The following is a 6,188-nucleotide window of genomic DNA, read 5'->3' on the forward strand; positions in this document are numbered from 1 at the left end:
CGCAATGCTGCAGGTTTTTAGAGTTTCCATGAGAGAACGTGGATTTTGATGATTGCTGATGTCTTGTTTGCTTCATCCCACGCCGTGTCTTGATTTCTCGTATACCTTTTCGATGCTGATGGAAACATTCAAAATACGTGATAAAATGTGGATATTGCAATGGTTTGTCTTTCACCGAGGTTGCGTCTGTAATCCTTCCGAATCCTTTCCTGCTGATGCCAATGGGAGAGATGAGATCAAGGCACGTGCAATCCGTTTTGCCAAAACTGCAAGGACTTTCCATACGCGTGTAGCAACGTGTCTTTGCCGAAGTTGCATCTGCGATGCTCCTGTAACCCTCCATAGCGGTGGACATCTCGGCGTTCCGCCGTGGCTTTTGTATGTGTAGCACGCGTTATTTCTTGTTTCTTTCAATAAAGTATTTTTACATAATAGTAAGTTTTAATATATCATTTCGAGGGAAATGAACCTGAAGTCGTTGTAGTGTGATCGTGAGGGTTTGATTTAATTATAAAGGTATATAGTTTTATATTTTGAGGTTATCTTGTATTCATAATGGCGTGCTATGAATTTTGGTTATATGAATCTCGATCAGTGATTTTTAGTGTGCGATCGCTATTTCGGTATTTTAGTTTATTGGGGTTTTTTATATCTTCCTTTGTTGATTACAGGTTATGTTGAGTCATGGATACAAAAGCGTCCGCGCCTGTGTGAACTGTGTGAGTATGTGTTTTTAGTATTCTATCTCGTTTCGCATGTTGTTTGTTTCCTTAAACTTGTGAATTTGTTTTAGCGCAAGAGGAGGAAGATATGTGAATGGTTCGAGATGACGTGATCGACATGTGTGAACATGTGCGAAGGAAGATGCTGAAGGGGCGGTTTTCCACCCAAGTAGGCACAGTGGCACCTTCGTTGGCGTCGTGTCCTGATTATTTTTTGAAAATTTGGTTTTATTTGACAATATGAGATATATTTTGCTCCTTGTGGATTTATACGTCTATATTTTCTATATATTAAATCGTATATATTTTATATTACTTTCTTGTTATTAGGTTATTAGTTGTGTAACTCCAGTTGCTGATCTATGGAAAGTGGTGAAACGTCTTCACGAAGTATAATCTCATTTGTTTTCTTGCTGTGAGTGGTGTCGACTTCCAGATGAGGTTTGTGCATCTTGGTTATTATGCGTTTAATGATAGATACGGAGGTATCTTTGTCACAGATTCCCATGCGGACTGTCTCGGTGTGTATCTTGTTATAATTTCTTTTATTTAGTTTATCCTGCTTCTTTCGTGTTTTATTCACTGCATATGGTATTTCAGTGCAAGAAGAAGAGGGATTGTAAAGAATCCGTAAGTGGCCTCAGAAGACGCAGTCATCGTGTGAGGTTTTTTTGTTTTTATTTATTTATTAAAATTCACAATTTGTCCAATTTGGACATTTGGTGGAATTTTTTAACGGTTAAATTAGCATGTTGGTGGCTACCCCCAGCGGGGTACCATCCTCGTGTTTGTTAGGTTATGTCCTCTATAAGGTTTGCTGGGTGCTTCCTTTTTAGTCTTCTGTCCATGTTTATGGTTTTGTACGTTTCCGTACAAAGAGAGCAATCCAGGTTATGGAAGATACTACTAGGACGAAAGCTGGAAGTTAGCGAAGGCTAGCAAAAAGCGTAAAACAACTCCAGTTCCGCCTGGGCAGGCGACCTAAACGGACGTGCGAAACAGTGCTCCAGTGAAAGTGCGGCAAGAGGGAAGAGAAAGGGACAAAGTTAACGCCAAAAATAGACAAAACGTGGAATCATGCAGATTCCACCAATAAAATTAACCAACGCAGGAGACACATATTTTATAAATAGAGCTACAGACTCTACATATGTAGAGAAAAAAGACGATATCATGGAAACAACACAATCCCACGGAGAGGAAAACATACCAATACACCATGAAGAAAGCTGGACGGTAGCAACCTCCAGCAAAAAACGGAAGGTAACCCCGCTCGCAAGCGCGAGGAAAACTGGTACACTTGAAAAAAAAACAATGGCTACAAGATATCAAGCTGCATAATCCATTCAGCGCACTGCCAGAAGAGGCAGCAACGGACCCAACGGAAAGTCCGACAAACCGTATTCCCAAACCACCACCGATATACATAGACGCGAAAATAATTGACCCCCTCATCGAACTACTAAACAACACCGCAGGGAAAGACAACTATATCATCAAACAGATAAAAATAGACCAGGTGAAAGTGCAAACCAACACCCCAGAAATATTCAGAAAAATTACAAGATCACTAAAGGAAAAAAACGCAGCGTATCACATCTTTTAGCTCAAAACCGACAAAAGCTACAAAGCAGTACACCCAAAAACAAATACCGAAAAAATAAGCGAAGAACTTGCAAAAATCGGACACCAGGTAAGGACAATTAATAACATTAACAAATACGATACCAAACAACCATTACTGCCATTCCTCGTCGAACTAGAACCTAGAAACAACAACAAAGACATATACGATATAGAAAAATTACTAAACACAATAGTAAAAGAGGAGCCACTTAGACATAAAAAAGATATCCCACAATGCATAAGGTGCCAGCAATACGGCCACACAAAAAACTATTACAATAGAAACGCGGCATGCGTTAAATGCGCAAAAAATCGTCTTACGATACACTGCCCATCCACGGGAAAAATAGAGGAGGTTAAATGCTACAACTGCAACGGAAAACACCCTGCCAGTTATAAAGGTTGCGAAGCTAAGAAACAATTACAACGCAAACTGTTCCCGCCCCTACGAAGCAGGACAATCACTAACACACAAGCCCAACAGGACAGCACAAAACCTGAAATAATACCAAATAAAGAGCAAGCAACTAACACCAAACCTATCAGCACCAACATCATTGGTGGTCTAAGCTACGCTCAAGTAACCATCCAATCAACACATACACACAACCAATACCACAGCAATAGTAACAACGACACTGCAGAAATCAAAGAACTGCTCAAACAATCCATAAAGAACACCGAAATGCTAACCAGAATGATAAGCGAACAAAATGCAGCACTCAAACAGCAAACCCAACAAATCACAGTCATGCTACAACTACTTACAAACGTGCTAGGTAAAAAATAAAAACGGACACGCTAAAAACAGCAGCCTGGAACTCAAACGGCCTACAACAACGGGCCCCTGAAATTAAAACATTCATATACAATAACAATAAAGACATACTACTTGTCTCAAAAACACATTTCACTACAAAAAGCTACATGAAAATACCATACTACACGATATATGATACCAAACACCCCTCACGAAAAGCTCACGGAGGGACAGCAGTGATAGTCAGAAACGATATCAAACATTATCTACACAGCCAAGTTAACAAAGAATATTTACAAGCAACCACTGTTACAGTTCAAACTAGCAGCAACTACTTCCAGTTGTCAGCAGTATACGTGCCTCCGCGACACAAAATAACAACACAAATGTGGGAAGAATACTTCCAGGACCTAGGGGACAAGTACATCGCAGCGGGAGACTACAACTCAAAGCACACGCTCTGGGGATCAAGAAACATTACACCTCGAGGTAGAACACTGGAAAAATACATTAGAAATAATAACCTCAATATATTATCCACAGGAACACCGACACATTGGCCGACTGACCTGAATAAAAAACCAGATCTTCTGGACTTTGCAGTTACAAGGGGACTAAACACAAATAAACTAAAAATAACACCCAACCTCGAGCTCAGCTCCGATCATACACCCATAATAATTGAATACAGAAACAAACCAATTCACTATAGCAAACCAGAAACACTATGCAATAAAACCACCAATTGTCAAACTTTCAAAGAAATAATAGAAAGCAAAATAAACTGCAACATCCCGTTAAAAACTCCTGAACACATAGAACAGGCAGTAGCAACATTGACAGCAACTATTCAAGAAGCAGCAAGGACTACCACTACATCCGAACCAACCAGCAGACAAACAATAACAATCCCGCAAGAAATACTCGACAAAATCAAAGAAAAAAGAAAAGCAAAAGCAAAATGGCAAAAATACAGAACCCGCGAAAACAAAAAACACTTAAACAAACATGCAAAGGAAATAAAAAACAAAATAAAGGAGCACAACGATAACGAATTCGCAAAGTTCATAGAGACACTCTCCACACACGAGAACACCAACTATTCACTATGGAAAGCCACGAAAAAAATAAGGAAGCCAATAATACCAGTCCCGGCAATCAGAAAAGCAGATAACACATGGGCAAGAAGCAACGAAGAACAAGCTGAAGAATTCTCCAACTACCTCTGCAACACATTCACACCACACATTATCAAAAACAGCAACCTCAAAAGTCATACGGAGGAGGATCCACAAACCACTACTACCACAGCCGACAAGGAATACACCATACCTAAAACATCGGCACAAGAAATTAGAAACATAATTGATAAAACAAAAAACAACAAAGCGCCAGGAATCGACCTAATCAATGGTAAAATCTTCAAAAACCTTCTGCCAAAAGCAATAAGACTAATGACAATAATATTCAATGCAATTCTAAGAATTCAATACTTCCCCAAACCATGGAAATTAGCACAGATCAAAATGGTACATGAACCAGGCAAAGACCCGCACAAACTGCATCTTACAGACCAATATCACTGCTTCCAGTATTTTCCAAAATACTGGAAAAGATAATATACGACCGCATAAAACCAATAATAGAGACAAAAAAACTAATACCGGATCACCAATTTGGTTTCAGAAACAAACACTCCACGATAGAGCAAATGCACAGGCTTATAAACGAAATAATAGTAGCACTAGAAAACAAGGAATACTGCACAGCCCTCTTTATAGACATAAAGAAAGCATTCGATAAAATTAACCATGAAAGTCTACTACAAACAATTAGGAAACAATTCCCGGAGCAAATACACCAATTAATAAAATCCTACCTAAGCAGCAGAACCTTCGTAATAAAAATCAAGGACACATATTCTCAAGTTAAAGACATCAAGGCCGGGGTACCACAAGGAAGCGTCCTAGACCCAATACTATACACATTATACACGGCGAACATATCAACAACTACCAACAGCACAGTATTGACATTCGCGGACGACACAGGTATACTAGTCAGGCATACTAACCCAGAAACGACAGTCAAAATACTACAAGAACATATCATAAAAATAGAAAATTCGCTACAAGAAACGCAAATAAAAGCAAACCCCAATAAATGCAACCATATTACATTCACGCTACGAAAAAAGATACCACCAAACATCCTATTGAACGGCACGCATATAACACAAACAAAGCATGTCAAATACCTAGGACTCCACTTAGATACACAACTCACATGGAAACTACATATCCAATCAATAGTAGAAAAAATACAGAAAACAAGGTGACAAATGCATTGGCTAACAAGCCGAAAATCCAAATTAAGCATAGAAAATAAATTAAAAATATATAAAACGATCATAAAACCAATCTGGACGTATGGAATACCATTATGGGGGACGGCAGCAATGAGCCATATAAACAAAATAGAGGTAATACAGGCTAAAATCCTTAGAACAATAGTAAACGACCTTGGTACGTCAGAAACGAAGATATAGGGAGAGACCTGGGAATCCCAACGGCCAAGGAAGAAATTAGCAGATACTCAGAAAAATACAAATCAAGAATAGCAAGACGCCTAAACCGGCTAGCTGCGGAAACGTACAAAACCATAAACATGGACAGAAGACTAAAAAGGAAGCACCCAGCAAACCTTATAAAGGACATAACCTAGCAAACACGAGGATGGTACCCCGCTGGGGGTAGCCACCAACATGCTAATTTAACTGTTAAAAAATTCCACCAAATGTCCAAATTGGACATATTGTGAATTTCAATAAATAAATAAAAAAAAAAAAAAAAGACACGTCCAAATCAATTCCTCGACCGATCTCTCCTCTGATCATTCTCCCGTGATAGTAACAGTCAGTTCAACTATCATCGAGAAAACACCTAATGGCTCCATTCATAACCAATACACCAACTGGCAGCTCTTTAGAGTAGTCTTTACCCACACAACTTCAGCCTCAACTTCACTAAAAACCAATGAAGAAATCGAAGCAGCCACGGAATACCTAAACACGAGCATAA

This window comes from Bombus terrestris, chromosome 17 (assembly GCF_910591885.1).
Source record: "Bombus terrestris chromosome 17, iyBomTerr1.2, whole genome shotgun sequence".
NCBI classification, from domain to species: domain Eukaryota; kingdom Metazoa; phylum Arthropoda; class Insecta; order Hymenoptera; family Apidae; genus Bombus; species Bombus terrestris.